A 27,772-nucleotide genomic window follows, 5' to 3' on the forward strand; every position below is an offset into this window, starting at 1 on the left:
CCACTGGAAAGGTGCCAGCTCTGAAGGGTGGCACCGACAAAGAGTTCAGGTTGGAGCTGATAAGGCCACTTTTTGATACGGATGAAAACAGGCACAACCCATTGTTGCTTCGCCCTCCAGTGGCCCCAGGGACAGCAGACAACGCAAAAGGGATTACTACAAACTATTCAGTCCTGAATATTCATTAGAAGGACTGATGCTGAAGCTGAGGCTCCAATACTTTGGCCACCTGATGCGAAGAACAGACTCACTGGTAAAGACCCTGATGCTGGGAAAGCTTGAAGGCAGGAGGAGAAGGGGACGACAGAGGATGAGATGGTTGGATAGCATCACCGACGCAATGGACATGAGTATGAGCAAGCTCCAGGAGTTGATGATGAACAGGGAAGTCTAGCGTGCTGCAGTTCATGGGGTCGCAAAGAGTTGGACATGACTGAGCAACTGAACTGAACTAACTGATGAAGGATGAGTGTCCTTGCACAAGGGACATGTGATGGTTTGGGGTTTGTTCAGCACTCTTATTCAGTTACCTAGCTAGAAACAAGTTCCAAAACTAGATGGAGTCACTTAAGAATGCTCTCTCGGGACCAATCTTTACTCATATTCCAAAAGGATCCATTATTACAGGAGCAATACTTTGTATGCATGGCTGGAATCTGGATTTATTCAAAATGGCAAGGGTCTTCAACCAATCCCTAGTATGTGAATCATCAAGGTACTTCTGGCCCTAACCCTGGCCAATAATAACAAAGTTGACAAAATACATCACATCCTGGTTCCCAGGAAAGAGGGGCCTGGCCACATGACTCAGAAAATCCTAGAGTGCTGTGGACATGTACCCAGAGATGGAGGGCTCCCCTGAATGTCCTTTTCAGTATGTTATTACCACCAAGGAGAAGCCCCCAGAGGACACACCTCTTCCCCCAACACTCCACTGGAGCTAACATAGTTTGGAGGGTTTGGAAGGTTCTTTGGCCACCATGGGCCTTTTTTGATACACAAAGGGTGGAGGGAGAGGCCCAGCTCCAGAGGGTGGTTGACATTTCTGGCTCAAGAGTGCCATCAAGTGGAAGCTTTTGGAGCATGGCGTCAGTCCCTTTCTGTGGATCCTACTGAGGAAGACCTGTGAGGAGAGGAAGGGAAGGTTTGGGTCACTCAGAGGATTCTGGGCGAATCTGGCTGCCTGGCACCCCACCAGAGTAGATGTGGAAGCAACAGGTAGTGGTGTTTTGAGGCCTTGCTTGCCCACCGAGGAGCCCATGGCTGCCAGGCCTTCGGGGGCATGGCCTGGACAGTGGCCATGTTCAGGAACAAGGTGCTGAAGCTCCTGACCCAGGGCCTGTGGCTAGGGGATCCTTACCCTTCATGCAGGAAGGCTACTTTGATAGCTTTAAAAGGTCTCAGGTTACTGAAGTAACCTTGCCTTTGCTCAGTGTTAGCATTAACAACACACCTCCATGGCACCAGTATAAACTCCATTAAAAGACTTCAGAAAATCATCATTGTAAAAGGCAAAGGAGTAAAACACAAAGTACACCTGGGAGTTTTTTTCCGTACCTATCAGATGTCTGAAATCGGCACCAGTAAAATACTGGCCTTTTCTCGGCTTTGAGTTTTAACTGAGTTCAGGGCTGTTGGAACTTAAGAACAGTTTGATAACTGAACCCCACAGGCAGAACTCCTCTGATCATTAATATGAACAACTATAGCGATTAAATGTATCTGAAAATGCAACTAACCAGACACTAACCCGAGGAAATTGGGTGAGACACTTGCCTTGAGAGAGGAGCCTACTCTACAGAAGGGGAAACAATCAAAGCACAACTGAGGACTATATTACATACCTATCAGAAGTGTGAGGTTAGTGTCTGCTCTTCGTCTGTGCTTGCTCTCTGGGTCCACACCAAGATAATGTACAAGCTGTTGATCACATGCTTTGATTTTATTACCAAACTGGTTCCTAAAAAGGAAAGAAAATACTGTTGAATACCTTTGCCACTGATGCAGATCAATATCCTTCATGAAACATGAATATAACATGAAAAATATAAGAACCAAAACATAACAACACACCAGTCTTCTTGTTTCATTAAAAAAAAAAAAGATCCAGCCACACTACCTATCCTTAGGAGAAGTAAGCCCAAATGTACAGACAGCCTGGACTTTATACTGTAAAGCCATTGTGATGTAACCCACTGTGATCATTTAATCATTTCCTAGAGTACTTTGCTGGGTTTGAGGCTTGTGATTTAACACAATGAGCCTTTTTGCTAACTTGAAATAGTGGCCCTGAAGTTCCTGAAATAAATAACCTGTTAGCCCTGCATCCACAGATACACATTCTCCCACTTTTAATTTATTGATTCCCATGAGGGATGAATGTCCTAGCACAAGGGACAAATGACAGTTTGGGGTTTGTTCAGCACTCTCAGTCACGTAGCTAGAAACAAGTTAGAAAACACAACAGAGCCACTTAAGAGTCTCTGTAGGGACCAATCTCTACACATATTCCAAAAGGATCCATATTACAGGAGCACACCCTTTATATGCATGGCTAGAACCTGGATTTATTCCAAGAAGCATAGGTCTTCAATGAACTACTAATTATGTAAATCATCAAGGGAATTCTGGCCCTAATCCTGACCAATAATAACAAAGTGACAGAATTCATCACATTCCAGTCTCCAGGAAATGGGGATCAGGCCATGTGAACTCAGAATCTCCTTGAGTGCTGTAGACATGGACCCAGAGACGGATGGTTTCCTTTGCATGTCCTTTTGTTGTAGCCGAATGCTCCAGGAAGCAAAGTCACTCAGAAGGACAACGTGGATAGCAGAGTGCAGTTTATCACAACGGCAGGTCTGAGGCAGAGTTTCCTCTTTAGCCAGGGACCCCGAACAATTTTTGTGAAAACCTTATACACCCTAAGTGTACGTGCACAAGTGCACATCCCTGAATTCCTCAATCCTACTCTGGAAAATGTCAGAGGGAGATACAATCAGGTTATAGTCATGATTCATAATCAGAAGGGTCAGTTGGTTACATATTGTAGCCTACATCAATGGGTGCCATAAAGATTACAAAGGTGACTGACTACATTATTACATTCCTTCTGGTGACAGGAAATCTTGGTATGGAATCTGGTGTTTATCAGTTCGGGAGGCCTGTTCAGCTGTACCTATGTTGTCTCCATAGCTGCTGCTGTTGCTGCTAAGTCGCTTCAGTTGTGTCCGACTCTGTGCGACCCCATAGAAGGCAGCACACCAGGCTCCCCCGTCCCTGGGATTCTCCAGGCAAGAACACTGGAGTGGGTTGCCATTTCCTTCTCCAATACATGAAAGTGAAAAGTGAAAGTGAAGTCGCTCAGTCATGTCCAACTCTTAGCAACCCCATGGACTGCAGCCCACCAGGCTCCTCCGTCCATGGAATTTTCCAGGCAGGAGTACTGGAGTGGGGTGCCACTGCCTTCTCCAGTCTCCATGGCTACCAGGCATATAGTTCAAAGTTCACCGAGAATGCAAGAGGGAGTTTCCTTCTCAAGATGGAGTCAGTGTGGCCTGTTCCTTTCCTCCTTCACCTTTAGCTATGTTCTTACTCTCAAGGAGCAGCCCCCAAAGGAGGAGACACCGCTTTTCACAAAATTCCTGTGGACCACTTGGAAGACTCTTGGGCCTCCATGGGCCATTTTTTCACCTGCAAAGTGTGGAGGGAGAGGCCATTCTCCAGAGGGTGGATGGCATTTCTGCAGCAACAGTGGCATTGAAGAGGAAAGGTTAAAATTTTAAATAACCTCCTATTCCTGCCTCTGTAACTCAGCTTGCTCCTTGCAAAGTCTGGATCACGTAGGTCTCAGAAAGTGGGGACTCACAATACTAGGAACTGGAGCTTATCTCACTCACCCTTGTCCTGCTGTTTGCAATCGCCCACCCCTGCAAACCCACAAACCCACTTAATCATGCCTGTCTGTGTATAAGAACTCTGTAACCCCTTTGTGGGGGCTCAGAGCTTGGAATGTTAACTCCCCTGGGTCCACCGGCATAGTAAACCTGAGTTCTCCAACTCTCCAAGTGTAGTGCTTGGTTTCTTGAGTACTGGTTTCTGCAACACCATCAAGCGGAAGATTTTTGAGCTTGGCCTCCAGGCCCTGGCTGTGGATCCTGCTGGGGAAGGCCTGTGAGGGGAGCAAGGGTGTGTCTGGAGCACTCAGAGAATTCTGGGTGAACCTGGCTGCTGGACACCCCTCCAGAGCAGGTGTGGAAGCAACAGGCAGTGGTGTTCTGGGACCTGGATCTCCCATGGAGGAGTCCATGGCTGCCAGGCCCTTGGTGGCTTGACCTCAGCAGGTGCCATATTCAGGAACAAGGAGCTGAAGCTCTATCCCAGGGCCTGTGGCCAGGGGATCCTTGCCCATCCTGCAGGAGGGAGGTCCACCAGTACAGTCTCTGGGGTCTCAGGGCCACTGGCGACCCAGGAACTGTTGCCCAGGCAGAAGCACTGTGCCTGGCTACCATGAACAAAGTCAAAAGGGGAAGAGGTGGCCAACCTGTCAGGGACAAACATCCAGCAGACATGATGTGGAATTTTGCCTGACGAAGGCTTGGTCCCAGACTGAGACAAATGCATGTGCACTTTATGTCTGGGTTGGAGTTGAGTTTTTGTATACATTTGCTTGTGCCAAAGAGTCTGGGTCCCATGCCCCACAGGATCCTGTGAAGCCCTTCCTCTGCCTTATGACAGAGGGTATCCGGACAGTACTCATGGTGGGATGAAACTGGCCCCAGAGCAGTATGTTGAAGCTGAATTGGGTGAAAACGTCCACAGACAGCAAGGCAATCAAGGTCTGTTTTCCCTGGCGTTCTATTTCAGGAACGGAACTGCACTGCTAGGTGAACCCCTACTCCTCGCCCCCACTGCCCCACCATGGAGGACCCAGGTCCTCTTCTTGGGGAGGACTGCTGTGGTTTTTCTTGAGGGGCTCCGTGTTCTGCATGTGCAGACATTGGTCCTGGGCACAGGGGCACGAGGAGACCAGCTGTGCCACCTGACCCATCAGACCCCATAGGTTGGTCAGGGCCTGGTCCTAAGGGAGGCTCTGCCCACATAACCTCACATGACAACATTTCGGGCAACTCAGTAGTGTGAAAGAAGGGGCATGGGGTGGCATTCAGCACCCTTCGAGGAGGGGTGAAAGTGAGGGGATATGTTTGGAAGAGGTAGTGTTCCCGCATGGAAATTTCTTTCCAGTTGGAAGTCATCACCCCTCAGCCCTGTCGCTCACCACAAAACCACCCCAACCCCCACCCCTCAGGCAGGTTAGAGCCAAGTAAAGGGCAGGCATGAGCTGCCCCAGAGCTTGCTCCAGAAGTGGCATTTTGGGTCAGCCGGGGACTAGAAGGCAGAACCCTGTGCCCGGCAGGATGCACCAGGCTCCTGGCCTTGGCAGACAAGCTGGAAGAGTGGTGGTCTTGAAAGAGAGGGAAGCAGGAGGCGTTTCTCTCGGTCCAGTAGAGGTGAGCTCCAGGCAGCTTCTTCAGACCTCTTCTTCTTGATGTCCTGCCTGGGCTGCAGATGCAAGCACAGGGTTGAGACCTGGAGAGCCAGGGCTGAATGGAAAGTAGGGCCTGTCCTCTCGTCGCTGAACTGAGGCTCAGGGCCTTTTGAGGAGAAAGCTGAAGCCTGCAAAGACGTGGCCCGGGGATCCACTTGGCTGGGCTCTTCTCTGCTCTCTGGGACGCGGCTCTGGGAGACCTGGGGACAAGACTGGCCAGGGCCAGAATCCTGGAGACCCTGGAAGATGACAATGCACCTGCCAATGAGATTCTTCAGCTCAGGACAAGGGCGCCTTCTGCAGTGCCTCCTGTGTCCGGTGAGTACTGTTCCCTTTGGAGGCTGACTGGGAGCTATCCTTGGGCCTCGGGTCCCTTTGGCACTGGGTAGCCAGGATCCACATGTCATCAGCACTGGACAGAAGAAAGTTACTAAGCCTGCCTCCGCCCCTGATGGCAGCGGAACTCCAGTTGTCCAGGGTGGTCTCTGCCTGGGCCACAGCCCAGAGAGAGGCTTCTGGGGCTCTGGGCCCACCCAGGCCCATCTTGCTCTGGCTCCCAGTGGGCCAATGTCTGCAGCCCTGCACTGGGTTTCTTCAGAGCAGCTTCCTCTAGTGCCACTCAGACATGGTGGCCACCAGGGTCCATGGAGACTCCACTTCCTGTACCCCACAGGGCAGGCACCCTGGCTGTGCCCCTTGTCCTGGTGGCATCCCTGGAGCTTCCACGACCCCACCCAGCCCTGGGACCTGCTTCTTGCACCTCCTCTGGCAGAGCTCTCCACTTTCCAGGGGCCACTGTCCCTTGCCCCTTCCATCCCTTATCAGTCCTCCCCAGGAAGGGACAGTACAGGGTTCATGTATTTGGCAGATCCCTTGTCCTGTTGATGGCAGCACTGCACCAGAAATGGCCACCTGCCCTTCCCCTTACCTCAACCTAAGATGTCTCTCTCAGCCCTTTACTGAGGAAAAAAAGAAACGCCAAGCTCTGTCCAACCTGGCCAAAGAGAGATGTCTCAACAGCATGGCCACTTCAGAGGGGCACTCCTCAAAGTCTGTCACTCCCATCTGTGGTGCCTGCTCTCCATGGCATCCTCTCAGTCTGCCCTCATCACAAAAGAGCGAAGACTCCTCATGTAGGCACCCAGCAGTGGACCCGCAGCAGTGTCTTTAGCACCTACATTTGCCTAAGACTTCGGGAAACATCCTGAGTCTGGGCACACAGATAGAGTCACGCCTGTCCAGTGCTTGGAGAGGCCCAGTCATGGGTCACAGAGGGACACAAAGGATGTCGGCCCAGTGGCACTGGTCAGGAGTCAACAGTGGTGTAGACTTACTGTGGTGTGATGATGGGTGGCCACCAAGGACCTGGTTCATCTACAAGGGCCCTGGGGTATTCAGGTGTGGATGGTGGCACACACGGGTCAGTCCAGAGTGGCCATGGGTGCTGCCCCAGAGACCCCAGAGCAGGTCAGTCTTCTGACAACACCCAGGGTAAGGCCAGGGATGGGAGCCATCCAAGGTAGGGTATGTGTGGTTATGGTTGGTAGGTCCCTGGCAACTCAGTGTGATTTACACGTGGATGTGTGTGTTGTGTGTGTGTGTGTGTATGCTTGTGGTTGGTAGGGTCCTGCCAACTCAGTGTGGTTTACACTTCAGGTGGCTAGGAGTCACTGGGGATGCACCTTGGTTTCTCTCTGGTGTACCAGGGTGTGTAGGGTAGGCACAAGCTCCTGCCCTTACGTGCCCTCTCAGCACCTACCCAATTGGGTACAGGGCAGGGGCTGCCATTGGAGGCACTGCCGCCACCCCCTGTATCCACCCACATTGGCTGAAGGAACACACTCTGGATGCCAAGTGCTCCGGCTGGGAGGCTGTGGAAAGAGACTGGAGCTCTGATCCACCACCAGAAGCTCTGGTCCACCACCTCCAGAAGCACCTTGCATCCTCCAGAAGCCTTGCATCCTCCCATTGGATCAAACCAGCATGACATGACGTGATGTGACATGACATGAGCAGGTTCTTTCCTTTTCCCTCGATTTTCTCTGAGCACGTCTTCCTCTCTCTAACTCTGAATGTCCTGTGCTTCTGGGCATTGGCCAGACTCTCAAGCTGAGAGGAAAGCTCAAAAGAGCCCCATCATGTTGGGTGGAGGTGTTCCGCAACAAAGGTGAGCCTGGCTCAGGGGTGTTCTCTCTATTCCCACTGCAACCTGTGTAGACGCAGACATGCAGCTGTCTGCCTGCAGCCTTTATTGCACACAGATGGGATCCATGCCGCATAGGACAGGCAACTTCACATCTTGAGAGGCCTTTTCCTTTCCGGCACATGCGACTGGATAGGAGTTGTACAGCGACCCAGACCTGAGGGGTCCAATGCCTCCTGGTCCCCAGAGCAGAGCGCAGGGAGCATTTGTATTCCGTCCCTGTCCCTGAGTTGCCCTACAGGAGAGCCAAGTGGGGCGGGGTGCAGGGGAGGGAAGGGAGAGTCAGTGGTCACAGCCGAAGGCTCCTTTTGCAAGTGTCATGGCTGCTTCTCTCCTCCTGCCTAGAGTCTAGAACCTAGACCAAGGACTTGACTCAACGCCCAGATCTCCCCATGAAGGGCTCTTGGAATGGCCAAATGGGTTCCTCTTGAAGGCAGAGGTGCCCCAGAAATGTCACTCTGCCCTTGCTGGGACCCTGCCTCTGCCCTTTCCTAACCACAAAATGTCAGCCAGGCTGCCAACCAGTGTCCAACACCTTGCTAAACCACGGTGCCACACCCTCACCAGCCCACCTGGAGAGGCCTGCAAATACTCTGAGCCACAGCAGGAGGCATCCTCCTCATGGCAAGACTGTTTCAAGAGGAGACAAGAGGAAGAAGAAACAGAGATGGAAAGAAAACACCTCCGGTTGCTGGTGATGTGCACACACACTCAGGCCACATTTCCACGTGGACCCCCTCAATGCTCTGGGGACCAGGAGGCATTGGACTCCTCAGGTCTGGGTCGCCGTACAACTCCTATCCAGTTGCGTGTGCCAGAAAGGAAAAGGCCTCCCTTCCTGAGGAAGGGAAGTACACCTCCCGGAGGCTTCACACTTTCACGTTCCTCGCTTTGTCCAGAGGCAGACTCGGGGAGCACAAGGAGACAGACCTACAGTGGGCTGCCTCGATGGGCACACCACCACCACCAACCTCCCTCACACACTGTTCCAAACCTCCATGCCACCCAGCCGGAGCGCACCTTCTTAATAATCCTTCAAGAGCAGATTTCCAAGGCCTAACCTTGCTTGGCAGAGGGCCACAGTGGAGAGACTAGGCCTAAGAGTCATCAGGAGAGGATGCAATGAATAGGTGTAAAGGGCTCCACTCACAGCAACAGAGACCCAAAGCTCAAGAGGCCCAAAGCTCAGGAGGCCTGGCTCTCCTTAAAGGATCTCCAACCCCGACCCCCACGTTGGGCTGGGCTGGGACTGCTGTTTCTCGTGAGTGAGCAGAGTGAACATGTCCCAGGCGGCTGGCTTCATGGAGGCTGGAGCTCAAACCAAGTCCTGGTGCAGCTGCCAGAGGCCCAGGCCCAATCCTTTTCCACTCTCCCCAGGCCCGCAGGATGCTGACTGCAACTTCTATGTACCCATCACCTAGGGTAATGCTACACAGATGATCTAGATGCTCACCCATGCATCTCCTTCTTCCAGCTCCCCAATCAGGCCCTGACTCGAGAGCCTTTTCAAGTGTGGCTGAGAATTTTGGCACCGTACACCAATGTCCCCATGCCACAACCCTACCTGGAGTCCCTCCTTGAGGCTTGCTGAACTACCAGCATCACTGACTTTCTCCTATGATGAAACAGATTCTTTTGGAAGAGGGTAGGGAAGTGAACAAACAGCACTCATTCACCCAACACCAGCGCCCAGAGATGACTGACGTCCCGATTTCCCTCCTCATCCTCTCCTTCACTCTGCCTCCTCTGCAACGAAAAGAGCCGAACGCCCTTCACTCAGTGTGGGACCACCCCGGTGCAGCTTATTAACAAGGGGCCCTGCGTACACCCCTGTCCAGGCAACCTTGAGAGTGTCTTTGGTTACTATTCATTCACTCATACCAGCACCCTGGGTCAACCAAAACTTCTGAATAAAGCACAAGTGTGAAAAGCCATCTCCACCCATCCTTCGGAAATTGCACAGATCCATCCCAGGCCATGAGACAGAAGCAGTTCATACAGAAAGAAGCGTGTTGGGTGAAACCCTTGATGGTACCTTCCCCCACAGTCTCTTTTCAGTGGGAACCACAGCCACGGCCATGGCATTTACAGGCGCAGAGCTTGTCTCCTCGGCTCTGCACCCGTGGGACTATACTGGGACACCGACAGATGTCTTGCATGAGTCCTCCACAAGTGACCAGCACCTCCTATGAGACACAGGTATATGGGCACCAACGCATTTCCTATCTTGCTGCACACAGATCCATCATATTGACTTTTTGGGGATAAGAGCGTGTGCTCTGGGATGTGGCCAAGTGATCATTCACCCTTGTTTTTTCCTCTGGGTAAGATGCTGATGCTAGAAAATGAATCCACTCACCCTCAGTGGCACTCCGACAACCACGACTCTGTGGCTAACCCCTTGTAGCCAGTTCTGCGGAAGATAGAAGATGGGAGGAAGGAACAAGATGGGAGCCCTCACCCACCCATCCAAAGAGAAGGGACACATGAAATACCCCGTGCTCCTACCGCCAAGCACAGACAAGGGCACCTGACCCTGGGCAAGTGTCAGAAAAGAAATGGAGGGGACCAACCAGCACAGGACACAGCCTCTGCAGACACATGCCCAGGCCAGGGGAACTTATAATGCTGTGAGAGCAGCCATACACAAGAGAGTACACATCACTACATTAGCCTGCTGCAGCCTGGGAGCAGGAGAAATGCACGCAGCTCTCTGCATCCCCTTGCTTTAACCTACATTCAACCCCAAAAGCACACACACAGCAAAGTTATGTGTGTTTCCCACTGCGGGGTGGGGTGGGATGTTTGGAAGGCAGAGGGACAACTTGGGAATGGCCATCGGGCAAAGGTGAGGGCCTTGGCTTTGACTGGCAGAAATTTCTGTCCATGGTGGCACCCCTCAGGTGGTCACCCGGAACATAGGAGAAGGGACATTATGTACATGCTATCTACGTGTACATATATATGTTTACGTATGACATACATATAACATGCTCACATGTACATGCTATCTAAGTGTACACATATGTTTATATATGACATATATATATAACATACTCACATTTGGGTTCACTCGTTTGTACGAATGGAGGAAGGAACAAGTGAAGGAACTGACCAACAAGTGGGGGGTTTGAAGCTAGAGTACTGACTCCCGTGGAGAACTCCCCAAAAGGGTCTGCTGAACAACTGGCCCTCATCAAGGGCCTTTTGTCTGTGTGGATGGCAGGAGCCACCGGGATCTACATCTGTCCCATGAACTTCAATCCACCAACGCCCCTCCAACCCTGCAAAGTGACTGCCTAGAGACCCCTGGAGGTGAGCAATCTACCACAGTTCCCTGGGTCCCTGTCAGTTTCTCCAGCTGTCATAGTGGTCTAGACCCTTTCTTGGGCCTACTCCTGAGTGTGTAAGCCACATGAGGTAGCTGGATGAGAAAAGCAGAGAGGCAATCAAGTAGCAAAGAGGACAAACTCAGGTCCTTGTGCCACCTCCAGCTCTGAATCAGTGTCCCGAGAGAGCTAGGATTCTATCCGAGATGACACAGATGGATGCACGTCCCCAAGAGTACAGAAACAAGGTTCTGGTTGCAAGGAAACAGGGTAGGGGTGTGTGTGGAAGGACATGAGGACTCAAAATCTCCTAGAGGGCTGTGGAGATGGACACACAGATGGACAGCTTCCTTTGGATGTCCTTATCAGCACATTTCTCCCGCCAAGGTGAAGCTCCAAAGGAGGAGATACTGCTTCCCCCAACACACCAGGGGGGCCAACACAGCTTGGCACACTTGAAAGGCTCCTGGGCTTCCATGCGCTTTTTTGTTCCACAAGGGCGGAGGCAGAGGACATGCTGGAGAGGGTGGTTGGCATTTTTGGAGCAACAGTGCCATCAAGCAGATGCTTCCAGGCCCTGCCTGTGGATCCCACTGGGGAAGGCCTATGAGGGGAGGAAGGGAAAGTTTGGAGCACTCAGAAGATTCTGGGTGAATCTGGCCACTGGCCACCCCTCCATAGCAGGTGTAGAAGGGACAGGCAGTGGCGTTCTGGGACCAGGCTCGCCCACCAAGGAGCCCCTGGCTGCCAGGCCCTTGGGGGCATGGCCTCAGCAACTGCCATGTTCAGGAACAAGGCACTGAAGCTTCTGCCCCAGGGCCTCTGGCTAGGGGATCCTTGCCCTTCCTGCAGGGAGGCTACTTTGATAGCTTTAAAAGGTCTCAGGTTACTGAAGTAACCCTACCTTTGCTCCACCTTAGCATTAAGTATAAACTCGAGTAAAACACTTCAGAAACTCATCTTTGTATAAAGCACAGGAGTAAAACACAACACCTGAGAGTTCTGTTCCATACCTATCAGATATGTGAAATCAGCTCAAGTAAAATAATGACCTTTTCTGGACTTTGAGTTTAAACTGAGTTCAGAACTTACAAATAGGTTGATATTTGAATTGCACAGGCAGAACTCTTCTGATCATTACGATAAATAACCATAGCGACTATGTGGGAACCATGTTTTGCTGCTTTCTCAGAAATGTCACCTAGAATTTAATCTTATTTATTCCCTCTTCCTTGCTTGTTCTCCCCCTCCCCCCACCACCACCTCCAGCCTTAAGCTAGACATTCTGGGTGATACATCAGCATTAGTCAGATGCTGTTCTAGTTAGATGCTATTCTGCATGCAGAACAAACCCCCTTATCTACCAAGTCCTTTCTTTACAACTCTCATGTGATTACCTGCAGACCTCCAGAAGGAAGCCTACTTAATCCCAGAGTTCTGGTCTGTCTTACTTTACTGCTCTTAGTTAAGGATTACAAGATAAATTACCAATAAAATGTGCACTCAGCCTGTTCTCTGGGAGTTGCTTTTCCATGAGCTCTCCCTGCTCTCTCATAATCCTGTGTGTTTGTGAGAATTATTCAGTGCAAAACTGCCACACAACTAAGTATACCTGAAAGACTGAAGGGAGGAAGAGAATGGGACAACAGAGGATAAGATAGTTGGATGGCATCACCAACTCAACGGACATGAATTTGAGCAAGCTTTGGGAGATGGTGAAAGACCAGGAACTCTGGTGAGCTACATTCCATGGGGTCACAAATAGTCAGACGCAACTGAGTCTGGACATGATTCAGTGACTGAATAACAACAAAAAATACCTGAACCCACTATTAACCAGAGACAAACCCAAGGAAATTCAGTGACAGACCTGCCTTGAGACAGGAGTCTACTGTAGAGAAGGGGGAAACAGAATCAAAGCACAACTGAGGCCTGTATTACATACCTATCAGAAGTGTGAAGTCAGTGTCTGCTCTTCCTCTGTGCTAGCACTCTGGATCCACACCAAGGCAATGTATGAGCTATTGATCATGCCCTTTTATTATTTTAGCAAACTGTGACCTGAAAAGGAAAGAAAATACTGTTGAATACCTTTGCCACAGATGTGAATTAAGTTCCCTCAGTAAGAATGCAGCAGGAAAAATACGGGAAACAAAACAAAACAAAAACAAACCAGTCTTCTTCTATTTCCATTAAAAAAAAAAAAAAAAAAAACCTATCCAGCCACACTACCTACCCTTAGTAGAAATAAGGCTAAATGTACAGATGCTCTGGACTTTATACTGCAAAGCCATTGTGATGTAACCCACTGTGACCATTTAGTCACTTCATAGAGTAATTTGCTGGGATTGAGGCTTGTGGCTTAACACAATGATGAGCCTTTCTGCTTACTTAAACTACTGGCCCTGAGGTTCCTAAAACAAATAACCTGCTAGCCCGGCATCCACAGATACAGAAACGTTCTCCCACTTTTAACTTAACAGATGGACAGCATCCTTTACATGTGCTAATCTGTATATTCCTACTGTTGAGGAAAAGTCCCCAAAGAGGAGACTCTGCATCCCACAACACCCCTGTGGAGCCAACCAGGCTTGGAGGGCTTAGAAGGCTGTTGGGCCTCCAAAGGCGTTTTACAACACCCAAAGGGCGGAAGGAGAGGCTGCTCTAAAGAGGGTGGTTGGCTTTTCAGGAGCAATGGTGCCATCAAGCGGATGCACTTAGAGCACGGTCTCCAGGCTTTGCCTGTGAATCCCTCCGTGGAAGTCCTGTGAGGCTAGGAAGGGAGGGTTGGCACACTCAGAGGATTCTGGGTGAATCTGGATGCTGGGCAGCCCTCCAGGATAGGTGTGGAAGCAATAGGTGGTGGTGTTCTGGAACCAGCTTGCCAACCCAGGAGCCCCTGCAAGCCAAGACTAACGGGGCGTGGCCACGGCAGCGGCCATGTTCAGGAACAAGGAGTTGAGGCTCCTCCTCCAGGGCCTCTGACTAGGGGATCCTTAGCTCTTCCTGCAGGAAGGCTACTTTTACAGCTTTAAAAGGTCTCAGGTTACTGAAGTAAACCTGCCATTGCTCCCTTTTAGCATTAAGGACGCACCTCCTAGGCACCAGTATAAACTCGATTAAAACACTTCAGAAAATCATCTTTGTAAAGCACTGGAGTAAAACACAAAGTACACCTGAGAGTTCTCTTCCATACCTATCAGATGTGTGAAATTGGTTCCTTTCTGGGCTTTGAGTTTAAACTGAGTTCATGGCTGTTGGAACTTATAAACAGGTTGATATTTGAATCACACAGGCAGAAATCTTCTCATCATTATGATGAACAATTATGAGTGACTAAATACACCTGAACACAGTACTAACCAGACACTAACCTGAGGAAATTTGGTGAGAGACCTGCCTTGAGAGAGGAGCCTACCGTACAGAAGGGGGTAACACAGTCAAAGTACAACTGAGGGCTGTATTACATACCTGTCAGAAGTGTGAAGTCAGTGTCTGCTCTTCATCTGTGCTTGTACTCTGGGCCCACATGAAGGCAATGCATGAGCTGTTGATGATGCGCTTTTATTATTTCTGCAAACTGCGACCTGAAAAGGAAAGAAAATACTGTTGAATACCGTTTCCACAGATGCAGATCAATATCCTTCAGTAAGAACTCAGCTTGAAAAACATAAGAAACAAAACAAAAACCACAGCAGTCTTCTAGTTCCATTAAAAAAAACAGAATCCAGCCACACTACCTACCCTTAGGAGCAATAAGCCTAAATTTACAGATGGTCTGAACTTTATATTGCAAACTCATTGCGATGTAACCCACTGTGACCATTTAGTCACTTCAGAGAGTACTTTGCTGGGATTGTTGCTTGTCATTTAACACAATGAGGAGCCTTTCTGCTTACCTAAACTACTGCTCATGAGGTTTCTGAAATAAATAACCTGTTAGCCCTGCATCCACAGATACAGAAAAGTTCTCCCGCTTAAAACTTATTGATTCCCACGAGGGATGAGTGTCCTGGCACAAGGGACAAATGGCAGTTTGGGGTTTGTTCAGCACTCTCAGTCACGTAGCTAGAAACAACTTACAAAACTCGATGGAGCCACTTAAGTAAGAATGCTCTGTAGGGACCAATCTTGACACATAATCCAAAATGATCCATTATTACAGGAGCACAAACTTTGTATGCATGGCTAGAACCTGGATTTAATCAAAGTGGCAAGGGTCTTCAACCAAACCCTAATATGTGAATCATCAAGGTAATTCTGGCCCTTACCCTGACCAATCATTACAAAGTGACAGAATACATCACATCCTGGTCCCCAGTGAGAGGGTAACAGGTAGGAAGCCTTGGGGCCCCCAAAGGGAGGAATTAGGTTGCAAGTGTCAAGACATTTTTTATCTCTCTCTTAAGCAGCAGGAGCAAACAAACTACAAGTGTCAGATTTTTTTTTCTCTTCTCTACACAAAATAAAAGGTTTCCTTTAAAATTCAGTATTACCATGACAACATCTGGTTCCACCTGAGCTTAACTTTTCTCAAACCTTGAACTAACCAATGCATTTTTCTTATGGGAATGTTTTTCTTAAGCTTTGCTAATGAACTATGTATTTACCTTAGACAGTCTTTCTTCAAGTCTGTTCTGCCTAAGACTCAGAAATGACTTGACAAACCAGCATGTTTTACTCAACAAACAGTCTGTTTTACTCATGCAAATGTTCTCTTAAGGTATGTTAATGAGACTAAGTATTTGCTTGGAAACCTGCCTTTCTTCAAGATTCAAGTCAATTGCTTTATGGCCTGGGATGACTCACCTTGTGCCAATTTTATCTCAAAATGCATATTGTGGGTGAGAGCCTGATGCCACTCTGAGTTTTGAGACATTTCCTTTCTCTAATTAGCAGCCTGCTAGTAGATATACAACTTACTGCTAAAGACTCTTTCTGCCCCCCTCTGATGTCTATGTCAGAAGGTTTCACTATCTCTTTTATACTTTAATAAAACTTTATTACAAGGCTCTGACCGATCAAGACTCGTCACTGGCCCCAGATTGAATTTCTTGCCTCTGGAGGCCAAGAATTTCAGCATCTTTCACGGTTCAGCAACAACCTTTCACCAGAAAGCAGTAGCCAGGCCAAATGGCTCAGAATCTCCTAGAGTGCTGTGGATACAGACCCAGAGATGGACGGCTCCTTTGGATGTCCTTTTCAGTCCATTCATACTGCCAAGGAAAAGCCCCCAAAGGAGGAGACACCTCTTCCCCAGTACTCCAGTGGAGCCAACACAACTTGGAGGGTTTGGAAGGTTCTTGGGCCATCATGGGCCTGTTTTGACATGCAAAGGAGGAAGAGGCCCAGCTTCAGAGGGTGGTTGGCATTTCTGGAGCAACAGTGCCATCAAGTGGCAGTTTTTTGAGCACGGTGTCCAGACCCTTCCTGTGGAATCTGCTGAGGAAGACCTGTGAGGGAGGAAGGGAGGGTTTGTAGAACTCAGAGGATTCAGGGCTAAACTGGCCCCCTGGCACTCCACCAGAGCAAGTGTGGAAGGGACAGGCAACAGTGTTCTGGGGCCCAGGTTGCCCACCAAGGAGCCTCTGGCTGCCAGGCCATCGGGGGTGTGGCCTCGGCAGCAGCCATGTTCAGGAACAAGGAACTGAAGTTCCTTTAAAAGGTTTCAGGTTACTGAAGTAACCCTGCATTTGCTCAGTGTTAGCATTAATGATATACCTCCATGGAATCAGTATAAACTGGATTAAAATACTTCAGTCATCTTTGTAAAAAGCACTGGAGTAAAACACAAAGTACACCTGGGAGTTTTGTTCCATACCTATCAGATGTGTGAAATTGGTTCCGGTAAAATAATGGCCTTTTCAAGGCTCTGAGTTTTAACTGAGTTCAGGGCTGTTGGAACTTACAAATAGGTTGATATTTGAATCACACAGGCAGAAATCTTCTCATCATTATGATGGACAACTATGAGCGACTAAGTACACCTGCACACAGTACTAACCAGACACTAACCCAAGGAATTTTGGTGAGAGATTTGCCTTGAGAGATGAGCCTACTGTACAGAAGAGGGAAACAGAATCAAAGCATATGTGAGGGCTGTGTTACATATATATCAGAAGTGTGAAGTCAGTGTCTGCTCTTCATCTGTGCTTGAACTCTGGGTCCACACCAAGACACTGTATGTATGAGCTGTTGATCACACCCTTTGATTTTCTTACCAAACTGACCTGAAAAGAAAATACTGTTGAATACCTTTTCCACAGATGCAGATCAATATCCATCAGTAAGAATTCAGCATGAAAAACATAAGAAACAAAACAACAACACATGTCATCTTCTAGTTCCATTAAAAAGAGAAAAATATCCAGCCAGCCACTACCTACTCTTAAAAGAAATAAGCCTTCATCCTGCTGTGTGTTTTAGAATCCCTCCCCTGCCTTACTGTTTTATGGCAGCGGAATGCCTCTTGATCATGTCCAAGTGTGTCTCTCACTGTGCCTGACTTCTGAATCATGTTCCAGTTGCTTGGCCCAGCACTTGGGCCCAGTACTCATTTCAGCATAACTGTACTAAAACTTTTTTCCAGATCAGTATAAAATAAAGGAGTGATGTGCAATAAAAAAAAAAAAAAAAAAAAAAAAAAAAAAAGAAATAAGCCTAAATATATTGATAGACTGGAGATTATACAGCAAACCATCTGTGATATAACCCACTGTGAGCATTTAGTATCACACAGTAATTTGCTAGGATTGAACACAATGATGAGCTTTTCTGCTTACCTAAACTACTGGCCCTGAGGTTCCCGAAATAAGTAACCTGTTAGCCCTGCATCCACAGATACAGAAATGTTCTCCCACTTACAACTTGTTGATTCCCATGAGGGATGAGTGTCCTGGCACAAGGGACAAATAACAGTTTGGGGTTTCTTCAGCATTCTCTGTCACCTAGTTAGAAACAAGTTACAAAACTGGACGGAGACACTAAGTAAGAATATTCTGTAGGGACCAATCTTGACGCATATTCCAAAAGGATCCATATTACAGGAGCACACTTTGTATGCATGGCTAGAACCTGGATTTATCCCAAGTAGCACAGGTCTTCAACTAATCATTAGTTATGTAAAACATCACGCTAATTCTATCCTAATCCTGACCAATAAAAACAAAGTGACAAAATAAAACACATCTGGGTCTCCAGGAAATGGGGATCAAGCCATGCGGACTCAGAATCTCTTAGTGTTATGAACATGCACCCAGAAATGGATGACTTCCTTTGCTTGTCCTTATCTGCACATTCTTACTGCAGAGCAGAAGCCCCCAATGGAGGAAACACCTCTTCCCATAACACTCCAGTGGAGGGCTTGGAAGACTCTTGGGCCTCCGTGGGCCTTTTCTGACCTGCAAAGGGTGGAGGGTGAGGCCAGGCTCCAGAGGGTGGATGGCATTTCTGGAGCAACAGTGCCATCAAGTGCAAGCTTTTTTGAGCTTCGTCTCCAGGTCCTGCCTCTGGATATGCTGAGCAAGGCTTTTGAGGGGAGGAAGGGAGGGTTTGAGCACACAGAGGATTCTGGGAGAACCTGGCCACCGGGCATACCTCCAGAGCTGGTGTGGAAGCAACAGTGGTGTTCTGGGTCAGGGCTCGCCCATTGAGGAGCCCATGGCTGACAGGGCCTCCGGGGCATGGCCTCAGCATCAGCTGTTTTTAGGAACAAGGAGCTGAAGCTCTAGCCCCAGGGCCTCTGGCCAGGATATCCTCACCAGTCCTGCAGGAGCAAGGACCGCCAGTGAGGTACCTCAGGTCTCAGAGCCACTGGGGACACAGGAACTGTTGCCCTGGTGGAGTCACTGTTCTTGGCGACATGGAGGAAGCCAAAAGGGGAAGAGGTGGCCACCCCGTCAGGGGTGAACATCCAGCAGACAGGATGTGGAATTTTGCCTGATGAAGGCTTGGTCACAGACCCAGACAAATGTATGTGTACTTTATGTCCTGGTGGAAGTTGAGTTTTTGTTTACTTTTGTTATTGCCAAAGAGAGTCTGGGTCCCACGTCAAATGGGGTCCCGTGAGGCCCTTTCCATGCCCTTAGACACAGGGTATACAGTCAGTGGGATGAAACTGGCCCCAGAGTGGTACGCTGAGTTGGGTGTCACCATCTGCAGCCAGCGAGGGGATAAAGATCTGTTTTCCTTGGCGTTCTATTTCAGGAATGGAACTGTGAAACCAGGGGAGCCCCTATTCCTCAGCCCTCCTCCCTGTGGAGGACCCAGGTCCTCTTCTTGGGGAGGACTGCTGTGGTTTTTCTTGAGGGGCTCTGTGTTCTGCATGTGCAGACATTGGTCCTGGGCACAGGGGCACAAGGAGACCAGCTGTGCCACCTGACCCATCAGACCCCATAGATTGGTCAGGGCCTGGTCCTAAGGGAGGCTCTGCCCACATAACCTCACATGACAACATTTCGGGCAACTCAGTAGTGTGAAAGAAGGGGCATGGGGTGGCATTCAGCACCCTTCGAGGAGAGGTGAAAGTGAGGGGATATGTTTGGAAGAGGTAGTGTTCCCGCATGGAAACTTCTTTCCAGTTGGAAGCCATCCCTCCTCGGCCCTGTCGCTCACCACAAAACCACCCCAACCCCCACCCCTCAGGCAGGTTAGAGCCAAGTAAAGGGCAGGCATGAGCTGCCCCAGAGCTTGCTCCAGAAGTGGCATTTTGGGTCAGCCGGGGACTAGAAGGCAGAACCCTGTGCCCGGCAGGATGCACCAGGCTCCTGGCCTTGGCAGACAAGCTGGAAGAGTGGTGGTCTTGAAAGAGAGGGAAGCAGGAGGTGTTTCTCTCGGTCCAGTAGAGGTGAGCTCCAGGCAGCTTCTTCAGACCTCTTCTTCTTGATGTCCTGCCTGGGCTGCGGATGCAAGCACAGGGTTGAGACCTGGAGAGCCAGGGCTGAATGGAAAGTAGGGCCTGTCCTCTCGTCGCTGAACTGAGGCTCAGGGCCTTTTGAGGAGAAAGCTGAAGCCTGCAAAGACGTGGCCCGGGGATCCACTTGGCTGGGCTCTTCTCTGCTCTCTGGGACGCGGCTCTGGGAGACCTGGGGACAAGACTGGCCAGGGCCAGAATCCTGGAGACCCTGGAAGATGACAATGCACCTGCCAATGAGATTCTTCAGCTCAGGACAAGGGCGCCTTCTGCAGTGCCTCCTGTGTCCGGTGAGTACTGTTCCCTTTGGAGGCTGACTGGGAGCTATCCTTGGGCCTCGGGTCCCTTTGGCACTGGGTAGCCAGGATCCACATGTCATCAGCACTGGACAGAAGGTCACTAGGCCTGCCTCCGCCCCTGATGGCAGCGGAACTCCAGTTGTCCAGGGTGGTCTCTGCCTGGCCCGCAGTCCAGAGAGAGGCTTCTGGGGCTCTGGGCCCACCCAGGCCCATCCTGCTCTGGCTCCCAGTGGGAAGGATCCAGTGGGTCAATGTCCTCAGCCCCACACTGGGTTCCTTCAGAGCAACTTCCTCTAGTGCCACCCAGACATGGTGGCCACCAGGGTTCATGGAGACTCCACCTTCTGTACCCCACAGGGAAGGCACCCTGGCTATGCCCCTTGTCCTGGTATTGTCACGGGAGCTTCCACAACCCCACCCAACCCTGGGGCCTGCTTCTCAAACCTCCCTGGCAGAGCTTTGCACTTCCTGAAAGCCACTGTCCCTTGTCTTTTCAATCCCTTAAAACTCCTACCCAGGAAGGGACAGTACAGGGTTCACAGATTTGGTGGACCCGTTGTCCTGTTGATGGCAACACTGCACCAGAAATGGCCACCTGCCCTTCCCCTTCCCTCACCCTAAGATGTTTCCCTCTGCCATTTGCTGAGGTAAAAAAGAAACACCAAGCTCTGTCCAACCTGGCCAAAGAGAGATGGCTCAACAGCCTGGCCACTATAGAGGGGTGTGCCTCTGGCACTCCAGTCTGCAGGGCCAGGTCTCCATAGCATCCTCTCAGTCTGCCCTCTTCACAAAAGAGTGAAAATTCCCCATGCAGGCACCCAGCAGTGGACCTGGAGCAGTGTCTTTAGCACCTACATCTGCCTAAGACCTCAGGAAACATCCTGAATGTGGGCACACAGATCGAATCACACCTGGCCAGTGGCTGGAGAGTCCCATTCTCATGGGTCACAGAGGGACACAAAGGATGGCGGCCCAGAGGCACTGGACGGGTGTCAACAGTTGACGTCAACTTTCTTTGGTCGGACGATGGATGGATGGCCACCGAGGACCTGGCTCTCCTCCTACAGGGGCCCAGGGGGATTCAGGTGTGGACGGTGGCACACATGGGTCAGTACAGAGCAGCACTGGGCATTGCAAAACAGCAGCTTCCACTAGTCCCGCCCAGACAAGGTGGCCATCAGGGTCCAATTACTTCATCTCTGGGCTATGTGTTATGCGGTAGCACATTCCTGGAGCCTGGAATTTTCCCAGTTTCGGCTGCTCTTGGCCTAAACTTCACCAGGCCGGGCCAAGCTTGGACCCTGGGGGTGTGGAGGCAGAGCTGGTCCCCTGTCCTGCCTGGGACTCTGACTTCATTCTGCATAGTTTCTAAAAGACAGTACAGTGGGATGTGACGATGAGTTCCTCACGATGGCAGCAGTGCACAAAAAATGCCATTCTGCTCTTCTCCACTCCACCCCCCAATCCCTAAGACCTGTCCCTTTGCCCTATGCGAGGGGGAAAAAACCTGTCCAACCCCTGTCCAAATTGACTCCAACATGGCAGCTCACTGTCTTGGCCACATTTGGGGAGCCTTTCCACATGTCGATGAGTGGAGCCTCATCCCTGTTGGGTCCTCAGCCTGCCTTGCTGACCAGAAGAGGAAAGGATCCTCATCCAGGAAGGTAGCAGTAGATCTGAACCTATCCCCTTTCCGTTACTGTGCCTTTAGCACTGAGGCAGCACAAGAGACCTCAGGAGACGCATCATGCATGGTCCTACCCCGTTTACTAGTGCAGCTGAGGTACTGACTCTAGAGTCACAGAGAGGCCAGCCTGACGGTTTTACACACGGTCTGTCCAGACAAGGTACGTTCATATCAGAGACAGCAAAGGAACCAGAGTTGCTGCAGGGTCACCCTGTTTACCACTGTTTAACACAGTGCCAGAAATTAAATATAAATTCCTCTAAAGGAGTGTCAAAAGCCCCACCCTTAGGTAATGCAAGGTTCTAGCATTTCCTGTTTGAAAACACCTTGTTTCCCCCCTCTATCCACCCCTAATCACTAATGTAGAGTCTATGTATCATAAAAGAACAGGTAATATTAATGGAAGTCTTTTAAGAAGAAAATCACCAGTATTTGATAATTTGTTTCAATAGAGAAGATTTTTACCCCTTTTTCTCAGCAATGCAAAGGAAGGGTAATGCAAATATATCAAGGTTATTTTGTTTGGACCTTTTTAATGTCTGGGTCTTAGTCTCCAGACTTTCTTAGCCCATTTTGTGATGTATTGGGTAGGATGTCTCTATGCTTTCATTATACATTTATTGAGATATTCATCCTCTTCTGGAATCACTGGATCAAAGTTTATTATCAATATTTCTTGTCCATAATTATCAACTGAGTGCCTAATTCCTTGTTTCTGACTTATTTCAAGATCCTCCTGTTTGGAAAGACATCTGGGACCTCAAGCAGATGGTCTATCTGGTGTATTTTTATATGCCCAGGCATTAACTTTGGTCAAAAAGGCACACCTTGTTCACAGCCTTGGGTAGGAAGTTTATGTGGCTCCAGACTCCTTTCAAAGCATTGATTAGAACATGATAATATACCATTCAGTAAAGCTGAGAAAATTAATAAAATTGCTAGCAATTAAGTGTCTTGTGGATGGTTTTTATAAGCCAATTTCATAAATAAATATCCAGTTAGTAACGTTTACAGGGTTCTAAGTGACCAATGATGAAAGAGTATATGCTTAGGATAATGTAAAAACACAATATGAAGATTTACAGGAAGAAAACTTTAAAATTCCCATAAGACAGAAAATTAGACTCAAAAAGAATAAAGGTGTACTATATTATCAAATAAAGATACTTAGGCTCAAGAACATATCGATTCATCAGTAAATCAAGCAATGCATTCGAATCTCAAAGAAAATCTAAAGGCTTTTCAACACTTAGTTATTTTCTATTGTTCATAAGGTAAAATAAATAGGCAGGGATACCCAAGAGAGTTATGACAATGAATAGCCATGTTGTGCGAGAACTACTCATACCATACGTGAAAATATATAGTAGAACACAACGTTCAAGAACAGACATGAAAACATACCAGAATTGAGTATACAACGAGGCAACCTCCCAAATCAATGAGAGCACAGTCAGCTGTGGGACAAAGTGATACCCATTTAGAATAGGCTCATAGCGCCACATCTCTCACAATAAACCAGGATAAACTGTACAGGGATCCAAGAATTAAATGGACAATACACAGAACCACACAGCTATTCGCAGAAATAATGGGCAACATTCCTTTACAGCTGTGGAGCAAGAAAAGTCTATTGTACATGACACAAAATTCCGTTTAAAAAAAAAAAGATAAATGTGAACACATAAAATTTACCATGCTAACAACAACAACAAAAGCATACTCTAAGTTAGAAAAGCACTGAAAAATGGGAAAAAAATTTAATTCACTTCAGTAGTCTTCCTAACATATAGATAACTAGCTTCTAGATATCCGTTTAGAAACAGTAACAACCAAGAGAAAAAGAATTAATAGTTCACAAAAAAAGAGCCACAAAAGGCTCTTAAATATACAAAAATATTCCCCAGACACATATATGAATATATATTATATAACATATTAATATAAAGAAAATACAAACAAAAACTACACTATGGTATAATTTCATACAAAGTATGAATTCCCAACCAAGACCTGCCCTTTCGGACGGGCCTATATTACCTGACAATCCCTTACCTCTATAACTGTCTCAAGTGGCCCCAAAACCCCTTTACCCATGAAATGCTTATAATCCCACTGTAAACAATGTACGGTCCTTTACATGAAAATTCGTAACTCTTTTCTTTCGATTGCCCTCCTTCCCCGATGGCTCAGTTGGTAAAGAATCTACCTGCAATGCGGGAGACCCCGGTTCGATCTCTGGGTCGGGAAGATCCCCTGGAGGAAGGCATGACAACCCACTGCAGTATTCTCGCCTGTAGAATCCCATGGACAGAGGAGCCTGGCGGGCACAGTCCACGGGGTCGCAAAGAGTCGGACACGACTGAGCGTCTAAGCACAGCACATTCTTCCACGTGGTTCAATCCATACGTGAGAATGGAGCTACATTTTTTTTCTTAGGTCAAAAACTCATGAAAGGAAATGTTACTTCTCTAGGGATGCATTCCGAGATGCCCAGTCCCCGTGGGCAGCACGTCAATCTCACCCGACCAAGCGGACTCCAGGGCGGCCACATAAATGGGGAGGAAGGGAGAAGCAGCTGGCGAGCCTCCCACACTCCTCCGGCCCGCCCGCCCTCTGCCCACTGGGAACCGCTTCCAGGCCCACCGACGGGAGGCCCGGAGGGCTCTGCTTGGACCCTCTCCCTACTGGCGCGAGGGCACAGAACACACACGGCAGTACAATCCCGGTGCCCACGCTCACCCAGCCCAGCCTAAACGCCAAACCACGGCCCGGACCACGCTGCGCCCCGCTGCCCGTCTCCGTCTCCCCCAGGCCGGCCGGGCTGCAGCCAACACAGGCCTACATTGCACGCAGGGTACAGGCTGCTCAGACGTTAGGGGATGGGGAGGGTCCCTGGGACCAGAAAGGCTGCCGGTCCCGGCCCCGCGTCGCCTCGCGTTGCCCCAGGGAAAGGACACGAAGGAGGCTGAGGGGACCAACGTGGCTGAGGCCACGCTCCGGCGAGAAAGAGTCGGTCCCCTCAGAGTTTCGCGCGGCAGACAGCGAGACTCGACTGCGACCCCGCTCACCCCTGCCGTAAAGCGTCGCCTACGTTGTCCCGAGAATACGACCCCCGCCCCGCGTTGTGGGCCTCTCCTCTGGAGGTAGGGCGCTTAAGTGGGAGGGCTTGGGAATCTGGATTCCTCGCTGTTGGCCCCGCCCAGGGGAGAACTGAGACAGCCTCTAGCAGGAATCGCGAGTGCAAGAGGTGAGATTGGGAAAGTGACAGGACACCTCGCGAGAGCCACCTTGTCCCCCTTGTAGGGTCCCTGCCTCCAACAACAGAAGTGAATGAACGGTAAAACGGAAATTTTACTGTTCAATAGTCTCAAAACTATTTAGAGAAACAGTTTATGTAAGTATACTTTCAGATGACTTTACAAGTTTGTATCCTTCATCAGTCGCTCAGTCGTTCATTCATCAGTCGTTCAGTCATTCAGTCCCTTCCACTCTGCGATCCATGGACAGCAGCATGTCAGGCTTGCCTGTCCTTCACCATCTCCCAGAGTTTGCTCAAGCTTGAGTCCATTGAGTCGGTGTTGCCATCCAACCATCTCATTCTCTGTGGTCCCTTTCTCTTCCCGCCTTCAATCTTTCCCAGCATGAGGGTCTTTTCCAGTGAGTCACTTCGTCGCAACAGGTGACCAAAGTATCAGAGCTTCAGTTTCAGCATCATTCCTTCCAATGAATATTCAGGACTGATTTCCTTTAGGATTGACTGGTTTGATCTCCTTGCAGTCCTAAGAACTCTCAAGAGTCTTCTCCAACACCATAGTTCAAAAGTATCTATTCTTCTGTGGTCAGCTTTCTTTATGGTCCAACTCTCACATCCCTACATGACTACTGGAAAAACCATAGCTTTGACTAGACGGACCTTTGTCGGCAAACTAATGTCTCTGCTTTTTTTTTTTTTTTTTTTTACTTTTTTATTGTGGGGTAATTGTCTCTGCTTTTTAATATGCTGTCTAGGTTGGTCATAACTTTTCTTCCAAGGAGCAAGTGTCTTTTCATTTCATGGATGCAGTCACCGTCCACAATGATTTTGGAGCCCGAGAAAATAAAGTTTGTCACTGCTTCCATTTTTTCCCCATCTACTTGCCATGAAATGATGGGACCAGATGCCATGATCTTTGTTTTTTCAATGTGGAATTTTAAGCCAGTTTTTTCACTCTCCTCTTTCACCTTAATCAAGAGGCTCTTTAGTTCCTCTTCGCTTTCTGTCATAAGGATGGTGTCATCTGCATATCTGGGGTTATTGATATTTCTCCTGGCGATTAATCTTGATTCCCACTTGGGATTCATCCCAAGTACAGGTATTTCACATGATGTACTCTGCATATAAGTTAAATAAGCGGGGTGACAATATACAGCCTTGACGTACTCCTTTCCCAATTTGGAACCAGTTTATTGTTCCACATCTGGTTCTATTGCTTATTGACCTGCATACAGATTTCTCAGGGGCAGGTAAGGAGGTCTGGTATTCCCATCTCTTTAAGAATTTTCCACAGTTTGTTGTGATCCACACAGTCAAAAGTTTTAGCAAAGTCAGTGAAACAGAAGTAAATGTTTTTCTTGAATTCTCTTACCTTTTCTATGATCCAACAGACGTTGGCAATTTGATCTCTGGTTCCTCTACCTTTTTCTAAATCCATCTTGAACATCTGGAAGTTTTTGGTTCACGTACTGTTGAAGCCTAGCATGGTGGATTTTGAGCATCAATTTGCTCACGTGTGAGATGAGTATAATTGTGCAGTAGTTTGAACATTCTTTGGCATTGCCCTTCATTAGGAATGGAATGAAAACTGACCTTTTCCAGTCCTGTGGCCACTTCTGAGTTTTCCAAATTTGCTGGCCTATTGAGTGCAGCACTTTCACAGCATCATCTTTTAGGATTTGAAATAGCTCAGCTGGAATTCCATCACTTTCATTAGTTTTGTTCATAGTGATGCTTCCTAAGGCCCACATGACGTCACACTCCAGAATGTCTGACCTTAGGTGAGTGATCACATTATTGTTGTTATCCAGGTCATTAAAATCTTTTTTGTATCATTCTACTGTGTATTCTTCCCACCTCTTTTGCTTTTGTTAGATCCATACCATTGCTGTCCTTTATTGTGTCCCTCTTTGTCTTTTATTGTATCCTTCATATAATTGAGGTCATTATTACTTGAATTACTCTGACCTTAGGTGAGAGGCAGTGTCCTATGAGCAGAAACTCCTTGGCCTCTGTCACCTCCCACTCTGTCATGGGCCTGCTAGGGAGCCACCGCCTCTTAAGCAGGTTTTCCTGGCGTTTTCTCAGGTGGTGTCCACACCGCCTTGGTTGGGGGGATGTCCTGGGTCCTAAAGAGTCACAGTGACAAACATGTTTCTCCTGCCTGACGGGTGCCTTGTCTAATTTTTTCCTGTGGAGGAAAAGAATATTCTCCTCTAGTGAAATAGCATTCAAATAAAGGAGACATGGGCTTCCCCGTGGCTCAGTAGTAAAGAATCCACTTGCAAATCAGGAGATGGGGGTTCCATCCCTGGGTACGGAAGATCCCCTGGAGAAGGAAATGGCAACCCACTCCAGTATTCTTGCCTGAAGAATCCCATGGACAGAGGAGCCTAGCAGGCTACAGTCCATGGTGTCACAAAGAGTCAGATACACCTGAAGTAACTTGGCAGGCAGAGGAGACACGTGTAGCACAGACGAGAAAGGAAGATAACAGATAATGCCTCCACTCAGAGATGGCAGATGTTAAATCAGGCCT

General features: G+C 48.8%; 1 long non-coding RNA gene across 2 annotated transcripts; it reads right to left on the bottom strand.

Annotated features, from left to right (window-relative positions):
* Positions 1-121: 121 nt before the first annotated feature.
* LOC136153436 (uncharacterized) lies at positions 122-25,165 on the bottom strand. Of its 2 annotated transcripts, XR_010660402.1 has the most exons (6): positions 25,049-25,165; positions 16,251-16,533; positions 14,552-14,667; positions 13,026-13,141; positions 1,845-1,960; positions 122-1,123 (listed from the first exon to the last, which is right to left on the bottom strand). It is a non-coding gene; the product is annotated as an uncharacterized lncRNA (long non-coding RNA). The 2 variants fall into 2 exon arrangements; XR_010660401.1 differs by having other exon boundaries at positions 122-1,960.
* Between the last annotated feature and the right edge of the window lie 2,607 nt (positions 25,166-27,772).

Source organism: Muntiacus reevesi, chromosome X (genome assembly GCF_963930625.1).
Source record: "Muntiacus reevesi chromosome X, mMunRee1.1, whole genome shotgun sequence".
NCBI lineage: Eukaryota > Metazoa > Chordata > Mammalia > Artiodactyla > Cervidae > Muntiacus > Muntiacus reevesi.